The following is an 11637-nucleotide window of genomic DNA, read 5'->3' as shown; positions in this document are numbered from 1 at the left end:
TCTGGACCTATAGAAGCAAGCCACGTCATCTCTATTGTTTACTCTATAACACTGACTGTATATATATTCATAGCTGCAGCCCCACCAGCCTCAGTCTACTCTGATCACAGTATTCAAGGGTGAATTACTGTTCACTGGTGCCCGTGGTTAGCGCAGCGGTATGTGTGTATTTTTGGTATTGGCTGTACTGTACTGTATCTTAATATAATAATGTATTGAATTGATAACTATTTACATCTGCTAAAATAAATCACTTTGTGCATTAGAAACACAATACAATCGCTTGGGCAATGCTTATTTGAAAACGATAGAATTACTTTAATAAGTTTCACAAGGATCAGTTCTTTGAGCCCTCCAGTTCTCTCTTTACACCTCCTCGATTGGTGACTTCACAAGTTCCTTTGGCCTCCAGTACCACCTATATGCTGATGACACCTAAATCTATCTCTCCTACCCTGACCTCTTTCCTTTCCTCATATTGTCATATCTCCTGTTGTCTCTCAGGTATGTCATTCATAGGAATATATTCAATTATCGGCGGAAACGCCGAAAATCCCACGCTCTGCGCACTATTACCGTTATTACGGTAATAGTGATCAGAAAAATCCTTATTACAGTATTTTTCTCGCTGGATTTCAGCTCGCAGCTCCCTGAGCCGTGAGCTGAAGTCCAGCTAACTACTACCGTAATAACTGTAGTAGTTTTTATGCGGCGGGATATTCATACAATTGAATATGCCCCATAATGTCTCAGTACTTTCTTAAGCTAAATATTTTAAAGACTGAAATCAATGCACCCGACCTCCAAGGTTTTCTCATCCCCATCCCTCTCTCTTTCTGTTGATAACAACTCTCTTTACACTGTCCCTTATGTCCACTGTCCTCGACTCCTCCCTCTCCTCAAACCTCACAGTCTGTCCTTCTCAAAATCTTGAATATCTGTTCCCGGACAGCGAGTGCAGGCGTGAGAAATTGGCCTGACAGAGCCAGACAAATATCCGAAGCTACACAGCAGATGTCAGTACGAAGGAGTGTATGTGTTACCTTGCTATCAGCCGAACACTGCAATTGTCAGAACAAAGGATCGTATGTGAGTATTATTTTGTCCTCAAACAAAAAGCCTGTTTACAATCTCAGACTGTCAGATAAATACCTTTTGAGACTGATCAATTTCTGTACAACTTGAGCATGTTGAACAACTTAACAAGTACATATGAGAGATATGTTGTTTCCCAAAACATTGTGATTTTGGATGACACATTCTGTAATATCTTAACAAACAGAACTTTGCGCATTCACTACATGGTTTTTGTTTCCTTCATGTTGCACTTATTGTGCAGAGTATTCTACGGAATCATAACTTTGCTAGCAATGTGGAAAAACATTTTTCCGTGCATCAATATACAACATTTGGAAAAAAAAAATAGGATTGAACTTGAAAACACAGAGTTCCCCCAAGCTTTGAGTCAACTGGCCAAAATAGACTAAATAGAAGCATTGAAGTGGTTAGCACATTATAGTACATGTATTAGGGGTTTGTTTGCTCTAATTTCTTGTGGTCAGCATGGTGGCTTAGGGGTTAGCACTTCTGCCTCACAGCACTGGGGTCATGAGTTCGATTTCAAACTATCTGTGTGGAGTTTGTATGTTCTCCCCATGTTTGTGTGGGTTTCCTCTGGGTACTCTGGTTTCCTCCCACACTCCAAAAACATACCGGTAGGTTATTTAATTGCTATTAATTTGCCCTTAGTTTCGGTCTGTGTGTGTGTGTATGTTAGGGGATTTAGATTGTAAGCTCCAATGGGGCAGGGACTGATGTGAATGAGTTCAGAGCTGCGGAATTAGTGGCGCTATATAAATAGATGATGATTTATATTTGCACATATGTTTGTGTCATTTGGATAAATAGTTTTTAGACAGTATGAGCTCATAAGGCAATTGATGTTTATGTTTTATGAAATGTTTTATACGTTATATAATAAAATTATTGATATCATTATCTACACAATTTTGTTATAGCACAGAGAGTGAAGTTGCACCATTTTTTTGTGATTCATGTGCAGGCTGCATGAATCAGCCTGGATTGGTTAAAGGGGCAGGAGGCGGGATTACCTCCTGCCAGATTAGGTCTCTAAAACTGTATAAAAAGAGCCCTGTTTGACCTTGTATTGTATTATTCCATCTGTAAATTCTGGAGCATCACTAGTATCTCAAACTAGCAGGTAAATGTCTTTGTCAGGAATCTTGAGCTTTAAAACATCACTGCTTGTAGATTCTGCCTGAGACAATTACCTGCATATCCTGTGACCAACAGATAAGAGTTTACACTCTAATCCATTACCCAGCTATCTTGTGTTGAACCCAGCATCTCTGTGTCAACACTCTGCCTTCTACCAGGTACCATAGTAAGTGGTTAAGAGGTACCAGCCAGCCCACAGCAAAGAAGCACTCCAGAAGCTATACCAGTTACCCCAGAAATAAGCGGTTCTAGGTGCTGCAAAGAAGCCTAGTGGTGGCAGCCGAATTCTACTATAACTGTTGCACAGTTGGCATTCGCCGTCGACTAGTGTCTGGTGGCAAGGTGAGTAGGTGTGGTCACTAACAGTTGGTTACTGACGGTGAGAGGGATACCCAGACAAACTGTGCAGGAAGAACATTCCTCCATTCCTCCTTTCCCCTTATTGACCAGGTGGCGAAGTAAGACCTTACGGTCAAACATGACCTATCAGTTTAGCCTATTCTCTTTAATGTTTCAGCGTTCCCTTAAAAATCACTTCTTTATTGAAGCCTTTCAACCCTCCTCCTAGCTCTTCTGCCTCGGCTATCACCTCTACTTCCACACTTGGTACCACCCTATTGGTGTCTTCCACTTTCCTTTAGGATATACGCTCTCAAGAGCAGGACCTCTTTCCTCATGTTCTCCTTCTACTATTGCGTCACCCTCTGTACCTCTAGGCGGCTTCCCTAGACCTGTTTTCCTGTGCCCAAGCCTACTTCAAATGTGCCATTACCATCACTTTTATCCTATGTCCCATAAAAAACTTGATCTGCATTACCAAATTGCCTGTGTAATATTTGAACTAGTAGATGTCTGGTCTTTGTATAATTATGCTTAGTTCAATAATTTATTTTGTAATGTATCATGGATTGTTACTGTATGTGTATTGTATACTATGGTAAATTTCATGTAGGGTGCTGTGGAAGATTTATTGGCCCCTTATAAATAAAAGCTAATAATAATAATAATAATAATAATAATAATAATAATAATACTACAGGTAAACAGTAATAAAAGGTACATGCTAAGAAATGAAATAGGAAGTTACTTATTTCTGGATGTACATTTGTTAGGTCCGTCTGATCACTTCCCCACTATTTAGTCTTCACTCTGACACTCTCCTGTGTCAGAGCAACAAGTGTACTTAGTGTCTGGCTGCTCCTGATTCCTGTGCTTTCCCTGTGCACTTCTTCCTGTGAATACTGGCTGTCTTTCTATGTAACGACCCGGCTTGTCTATTTAACTCTGCATCTGATGAATCCCTGGCAACACGAACTGGCTGATCTTCTGTGTACCGTCCTGGCTTGTTTGATTAACCCTGCATCTGCTGAATCCCTGGCAACACGCACTAGCTGACCTTCTGTGTACCGAACCGACAGTTCCTGACTCCTCTCGTGTTTGTCTCCTCGTGCCTCTCTACTAGACAGCAAGGTACTTCTGGCTTCCTTCTTCTTACAGTTAAGCTGTTTAATATCCAGCTAGACGAGGCCTTTTACTGTGTTCCCAGAACCGTTAACCCTACTACTATCTCTCTACCACGCTGGTGGGCTAACCTAGGGGCCACGACCTGCGGGCCTCCGGCAGCTAAAACCATACCGCCTTGCGGCGGTTCTTGGAGAAGACCGGGGGGTCCATTAGACTCCGCACCCTGGGAAGGCCAGTGCCAATACCGGTTGGTAGTTGTCTCCAGTGAGACGTAGCAGTTTGCTCTGAACCATTATGGATGGATCTGGGAACCCTTCTGTTAGAGATCTGCTGGAGCACCTGGTTGCTAGGGGTGAAGAGCAAGAGAAGAACCAAACTCAGCTGCTGCAATTCCTTCAGAGTATGTCAGCCCGTTTAGATACTCTCCATAATACCCTCTCGGCCCAGATAGGTGTACCACCGCTTCCTCCCTCTCCTCGGCAGGCCGTTCCTCCTCCTTGTGGCACTTTGGCTCCTACTCCTGCGTCTTTGCATCTTCGCATTCCTAATCCTCCCAAGTTTGACGGGGACCCCAAGGCGTGCCGTGGATTTTTAAATCAATGGGGCATTCAGTTTGAGCTGCAGCCCGGGAACTTTCCTATTAAAAAAACTACAGTGGCCTACATTATATCGTTATTATCTGGACCAGCGCTAGCCTGGGCATCTCCTATGTGGGAACATAATGATCCTTTGTTACACAATTGTGCCACTTTCTTGGAGACCTTTTGCCGCATCTTCGATGAACGCGGAGCGGTGTCCAGTGCTGCTACTAGCCTTCTACGCCTTCACCAGGGTACACTCCCTCTTGGACAGTACGCTCTCCAGTTTCGCACTCTTGCGCCTGAACTCTGTTGTAATGATGAGGCGTTGGTGGCCACCTTCTGGCAGGGCCTGTCCGAACGGATTAATGATGAATTGGCAGGTCATTAGCTTCCTACCTCTTTGGACGCTCTGGTTTCGCTCTGCAATCAAATAGACATTCGTTTTCGTGAACATACCTAGGAGAAGGAAGTTTCCACGTCGTTCAGGATTTCGTTTGGCCCCACGCTTTCAAAGTCCTATGGTTCCTGTAGAAGAGCCTATGCAATTAAGCAGAGCACGTCTTTCTCAGGAGGAAAGAGAGAGATGTTTCAAGAACCGGCTATGTTTATACTGCGAGAACCTAGACACCTGCTGAGTACTTGTGCCAAGCGGTCGGGAAATGACAGAGCTTAACCGGTTCCGGAGAGGCCAGGTTAGGTGTTTCCTCTACATCTCCTGTTGATTCCTGTTTTTCTATTCAGGTCCTTCTACTTTTCAAAGATATTCCACTTTCTCTACCAGCACTTATTGATTCCGGGGCTGCAGGGAATTTCTTAAGTGCCGCCATTGTCCGAAGATTAGGGGTACCTACCCTTTCTCTGGATCCCCCCTTGGTCCTCACTGCTATAGATGGCAGTTGTATTGTAGGGGGATCTATTAAGGAACCTACTGTGAACCTTTCTCTGCAGATTGGAGCATTGCACACTGAAGTCATTTCCTTCCTTGTCATTCCCGAAGCCATCAATCCTTTAGTGTTGGTTCTTCCCTGACTCAAACTTCATTCTCCCACTCTGAATTGGCCTAAAGCGGAAGTTCTTGCTTGGAGCCCGGCCTGCCATTCTCGTTGTCCCCCAAAGGTAAAAAGGTCTCCACCCATGGGCGCTTCTTCCTCCCATATCTATCCAGGCATTTCTCCTCAATATCATTCCTTCTCTGACGTGTTCAGTGAGAAAGAGGCTTCTAAATTACCTCCCCACCGACCCTGTGATTGTAGTATTGAACTCCTACCAGATAAAGTGCCACCCAGGGGCCGGGTCTATCCATTATCCATGCCAGAATCTATCTCCATGTCAACGTATATTGAAGAAAATCTGAAACAAGGTTTTATTAGTAAATCCATCTCCCCAGCAGGGGCTGGGTTCTTCTTCATAAAGAAAAAGGATGGTGGTCTTCATCCTTGTATCGATTACCAAGGTCAATGCCATAACGGTGAAAAATACATTTCCCCTACCTTTGATCTCCGAGTTATTTGACAGGATTAAGGGATCTTCAGTGTTCTCCAAATTGGACCTCAGAGGCGCTTATAACCTCATTCGTATTAAACAAGGAGATGAGTGGAAAACGGCATTCAATACCAATGATGGACACATTGAATACCTCGTCATGCCTTTTAGCTTGAGTAATGCCCCTGCCGTTTTTCAAAACATTATCAAAGAAATTTTACAGGATTTTCTGTACCACTTTGTAGTCATCTACCTGTACGATATTCTTATTTTTTCTTCCGATAAATCATCTCATCGTATGTCTCCTTGGTTCTTGGCCACTTACGTCAGCACCAATTAGATTGTAAGCTAGAGAAATGTCTCTTCAAAAAAGATTCCCCTTTCTTCTTAGGCTTTGTGGTGTCCTGCTCTGGTCTGCTCATGGATCCCGAGAAACTGAAGGCAGTGTTGGCATGGCCTCAGCCAGTTGGACTTAAGACGGTGCAAAGGTTCATAGGCTTTGGCAATTACTACAGACAATTTATGAAGGGCTTCTCATCTATAATAGCACCCATCACCACTCTAACCAGGAAATCCGTCAATTCTAAATCCTGGCCTCCAGAAGCGGTCAAGGCATTTTCTTCAGTGAAAAGAGCCTTTACTTCTGCCCCCATTCTTTCTCAGGCTGATCCTACATTTCCTTTTTTCCTGGAAGTCGATGCATCTTCGGTTGGCATAGGAGCCATATTATCTCAAAGGGACTCCTCGGGGAAACTCTCTCTGCGCGGCTTCTTTTCCCGTAAATTCTCTGCCTCTGAGAAGAATGATGGCATTGGGGACAAGGAGCTTCTTGCCATTAAGTTAGCTCTGGAGGAGTGGAGGCATCACTTGGAGAGAGCTATGTTTCCCATAACCATATACACGGATCACAAGAATCTCCTTTACCTTCAACCAGCATCTTTTCTCAACCCCCGTCAGGCCAGGTGGTCATTGTTTTTCTCTCGTTTCAACATGATCATCATGTTCAGGCCAGGTTCCAAGAACAAAAAAGTTGATGCTCTGTCCCGTTCTTTCGACTCTACTGTTGCTGAGGAAGATTCTCCTAGACTTGTTCTGGATCCGAAATGTATCATGGCTACCACCCCTACTCACCTTGTTTCCCGGGGGAAGACCTTGGTCCCTCCCCACCTACTTTCTAAGCTCCTTAAATGGGCCCATGATTCCCAATTTGCTGGTCATGCAGGTATCTGCAAGACCAAGGAATTTGTGTCACATAACTACTGATGGCCGCCTATACTGTCGAATATACAAGACTTCGTGGCAGAATGTCCCACCTGTGCTCAGAATATAGTTCCTCGACAGGCTCCATATCAGTTATTACATCCGCTTCCCATTCCGGATCGTCCTTGGAGTCATCTTTCCATGGATTTTATTACCGACCTACCCATTTCCAAAGGTTTCTCCGTAGTTGGTGTCTGGCTGCTCCTGATCCCTGTGCTTTCCCTGTGCACTTCTCCCTGTGAATACTGTCTGAATTTGTCTGTACCGACCCGGCTTGTCTATTTAACCCTGCATCTGCTGAATCCCTGACAACACGCACTAGCTGACCTTCTGTGTACCGAACCGACTACAGTTCCTGACTCCTCTCGTGTTTGTCTCCTCGTGCCTCTCTACTAGACAGCAAGGTACTTCTGGCTTCCTACTTCTTACAGTTAAGCTGTTTAATATCCAGATAGACGAGGCCTTTTACTGTGTTCCCAGAACCGTTCACCCTACTACTATCTCTCTACCACGCCAGTGGGCTAACCTAGGGGTCACGACCTGAGGGCCTCCAGCAGCTAAAACCATCCCGCCTTGCGGCGGTTCTTGGAGAAGGCCAGGGGGTCCATTAGACTCCGCGCCCTGGGAAGGCCAGTGCTAATACCGGTTGGTAGTTGTCTCCAGTGAGAAGTAACAAGATTATGTAGAGCAACAGGTACTGACTGAACAAACTGTGGTTACACGTTTATATGGAGCCAGTGTCCTCTCTATCTTGACCTAAGCCTGAAAATTACCAATAACAAAATTATGCATATTATGCAAATCTGGAGATCCCAGATAATAAACAATATAAATCTACTAATAAATATGCTTTATTTGCTAACAACTGTGGTGCAATGTTGATTAACAATAAAATCTTATATTCTACTATTCAGTCAGCAAAGTATCAATACAATAACTGTGTGCTTTAAAAAAAGACATTACCCCAAGAGAATGTAAATTCCGCCCCTCTTAATGGATGACATCCAACATCTTGTTTTCCTGACTGTGTTTTCCCTAAGCGCTCCAAAAGTGGCAGTGAGCAATCCCCAGTGCTCTGCAGGGATCTCTGGCTGTCCTGTATAAATGTTCCCACATTGAGAGCTTAACATATCTGCTGCTTTCCCCACTGACTGTGCACTAGGAGATCACACTGATGCCGGTGAGTGGAGAGAACAGATATATAACTATACACTAGGAGATCACACTGATGCCGGTGAGTGGATAGGACAGATATATAACTATACACTAGGAGATCACACTGATGCAGGTGAGTGGACTGGACGGATATATAACTGATTGTGTACTAGGAGATCACACTGATGCCGGTGAGTGGAGAGGACAGATATATAACTGACTGTGCACTAGGAGATCACACTGATGCCGGTGAGTGGAGAGGACAGATATATAACTATACACTAGGAGATCACACTGATGCCGGTGAGTGGAGAGGACAGATATATAACTGACTGTGCATTAAGAGATCACACTAATGTCGTTGAGTGGAGAGGACAGATATATAACTGACTGTGCACATAGATCACACTGACGCAGGTGACTGGAGAGGACAGATATATAACTGACTGTGCACATAGATCACACTGACGCAGGTGAGTGGAGAGGACAGATATATAACTGACTGTGCACATAAATCACACTGACACAGGTGAGTGGAGAGGACAGATATATAACTGACTGTACACATAGGTCACACTGACGCAAGTGAGTGGAGAGGACAGATATATAACTGACTGTGCATATAGATAACACTGACGCAGGTGAGTGGAGAGGACAGATATAAAACTGACTGTACACATAGATCACACTGACACAGGTGAGTGGAGAGGACAGATATATAACTGACTGTGCACATAGATCACACTGACACAGGTGAGTGGAGAGGACAGATATATAACTGACTGTGCACATAGATCACACTGACGCAGGTGAGTGGAGAGGACAGATATATAACTGACTGTGCACATAGATCACACTGACGCAGGTGAGTGGAAAGGACAGATATATAACTGACTGTACACATAGATCACACTGACATAGGTGAGTGGAGAGGACAGATATATAACTGACTGTGCACATAGATCACACTGACACAGGTGAGTGGAGAGGACAGATATATAACTGACTGTACACATAGATCACACTGACGCAGGTGAGTGGAGAGGACAGATATATAACTGACTGTGCACATAGATCACACTGACGCAGGTGAGTGGAGAGGACAGATATATAACTGACTGTGCACATAGATCACACTGACGCAGGTGACTGGAGAGGACAGATATATAACTGACTGTGCACATAGATCACACTGACGCAGGTGAGTGGAGAGGACAGATATATAACTGACTGTGCACATAAATCACACTGACACAGGTGAGTGGAGAGGACAGATATATAACTGACTGTACACATAGGTCACACTGACGCAGGTGAGTGGAGAGGACAGATATATAACTGACTGTGCATATAGATAACACTGACGCAGGTGAGTGGAGAGGACAGATATAAAACTGACTGTACACATAGATCACACTGACACAGGTGAGTGGAGAGGACAGATATATAACTGACTGTGCACATAGATCACACTGACACAGGTGAGTGGAGAGGACAGATATATAACTGACTGTGCACATAGATCACACTGACGCAGGTGAGTGGAGAGGACAGATATATAACTGACTGTGCACATAGATCACACTGACGCAGGTGAGTGGAGAGGACAGATATATAACTGTACACATAGATCACACTGACGCAGGTGAGTGGAGAGGACAGATATATAACTGACTGTGCACATAAATCACACTGACACAGGTGAGTGGAGAGGACAGATATATAACTGACTGTGCATATAGATAACACTGACGCAGGTGAGTGGAGAGGACAGATATAAAACTGACTGTACACATAGATCACACTGACGCAGGTGAGTGGAGAGGACAGATATATAACTGACTGTGCACATAGATCACACTGACACAGGTGAGTGGAGAGGACAGATATATAACTGACTGTGCACATAGATCACACTGACGCAGGTGAGTGGAGAGGACAGATATATAACTGACTGTGCACATAGATCACACTGACGCAGGTGAGTGGAGAGGACAGATATATAACTGTACACATAGATCACACTGACGCAGGTGAGTGGAGAGGACAGATATATAACTGACTGTGCACATAAATAACACTGACACAGGTGAGTGGAGAGGACAGATATATAACTGACTGTACACATAGATCACACTGACGCAGGTGAGTGGAGAGGACAGATATATAACTGACTGTGCACATAGATAACACTGACACAGGTGAGTGGAGAGGACAGATATATAACTGACTGTGCACTAAGAGATCACACTGACGCAGGTGTGCAAAAAATAAAGATTGGGATGTCAGGCACTGGAACTAGCCGTCTAGATGCATAAATTAGTTCTAAGGGGCATATTAAATTCTCGTCGGAAACGCAGAGAATCTCGCGGTCCACACACGATTACCATTATTATGGTAATCGTGCACAGAAAAAAACGTTAATATGGTAATTTACTCGCTGGATTTCAGCTGGCAGCTCCCTGAGCCGCCAGCTGAAATCCAGCTAACTATTACCGTATTAACGGTAATAGTTTTTCCGCGGCGGGGAAAGATAATAATTAAATATGCCCCTATGTGTCTAGGGCCCCTGTAACACAGGACAATGACTGGCTCTCTCACATAAGAGGATATATTTATTACAGGTTAGCACAATCCATGAGCTCAGTCTTTACTTTGCGTTGTCTGTCATGTGACTTGCTGACTATGCAGCCGTGATGTCTTATGAGATATTCCACATGATTGATGTCTCCGGAAATAATTTAATTTTTATTGCTGCAAAGTGGTAGTGGACAGCAGAAAGACAAAAGCTTGCTTGATCTTGTTTTTTATTATGAATACAAAATATGAAAATTCCTTCTGAATTTTTGGGTAATTTATCTCTAAATTAGACCTTTAAATGTGCAAACATTTTATATACTTCTAAAGAAACATTGGAAATTATTCAGGCGGTCGAACTGCGGAACTGAGAAGAAGCAGAAACAATTCATGATTTAGGCAGGATTAGTGATGCTGGATACTTCACTATGTTTAATTCTAATAATAAATTACCATAAAGCCCTTTCCTGTTTACAATTTATAGAACAAAGAGAAGAGCTATAAAAATTTAACTCCCTGGTTTCCGGAAATATGTTCAGCATTCAGAAAAGAGAATTTTTCCTCTCCAGAAAAGTACTTTACTGCTGGAAAACAGCAAAAATTATTTAAGAGTTTTTCACACCGTTCTGTTTGTCTGATTTTCACATGTTTTTTATACTTAAGTGCATTGTTAATAAGAACAGGGGTGTAACAAAAGGGTGTGCAGGGGTGTGGTGTTCCATGAGACCTGAAGACGAAGGGGGATCAGAAATGCATCCCTCCATCCTAGGCACCCCTTCCACCCAAGGCCCCCGCTCTGCTCTTAACAGACACGAGTGGTGACCTCTCCTTGCGTACTTCTCCAGAAAAGTACTTTACAATGTAAGAAACTCATCTCAAT

The 11637-nt window shown here is 43.6% G+C and overlaps 1 protein-coding gene across 1 annotated transcript in view; it reads left to right on the top strand.

The window, feature by feature from the left end:
• The first annotated feature begins 940 nt into the window (after window positions 1-940).
• Window positions 941-11637, top strand: part of LOC142140022 (olfactory receptor 51E1-like) — a 62350-nt gene continuing 51653 nt past the window's right edge. The window contains exon 1 of the transcript XR_012688270.1: window positions 941-1036. The gene's annotated coding sequence lies outside the window, so the exon portion shown is untranslated. The remainder of the gene's footprint in view (window positions 1037-11637) is intronic.

The sequence above is a fragment of the Mixophyes fleayi genome, chromosome 2 (assembly GCF_038048845.1).
Source record: "Mixophyes fleayi isolate aMixFle1 chromosome 2, aMixFle1.hap1, whole genome shotgun sequence".
Classification (NCBI taxonomy): Eukaryota; Metazoa; Chordata; class Amphibia; order Anura; family Limnodynastidae; genus Mixophyes; species Mixophyes fleayi.
Note: the sequence above shows the minus strand (reverse complement) of the source record. Positions and strands in the feature narration are given on the sequence as shown.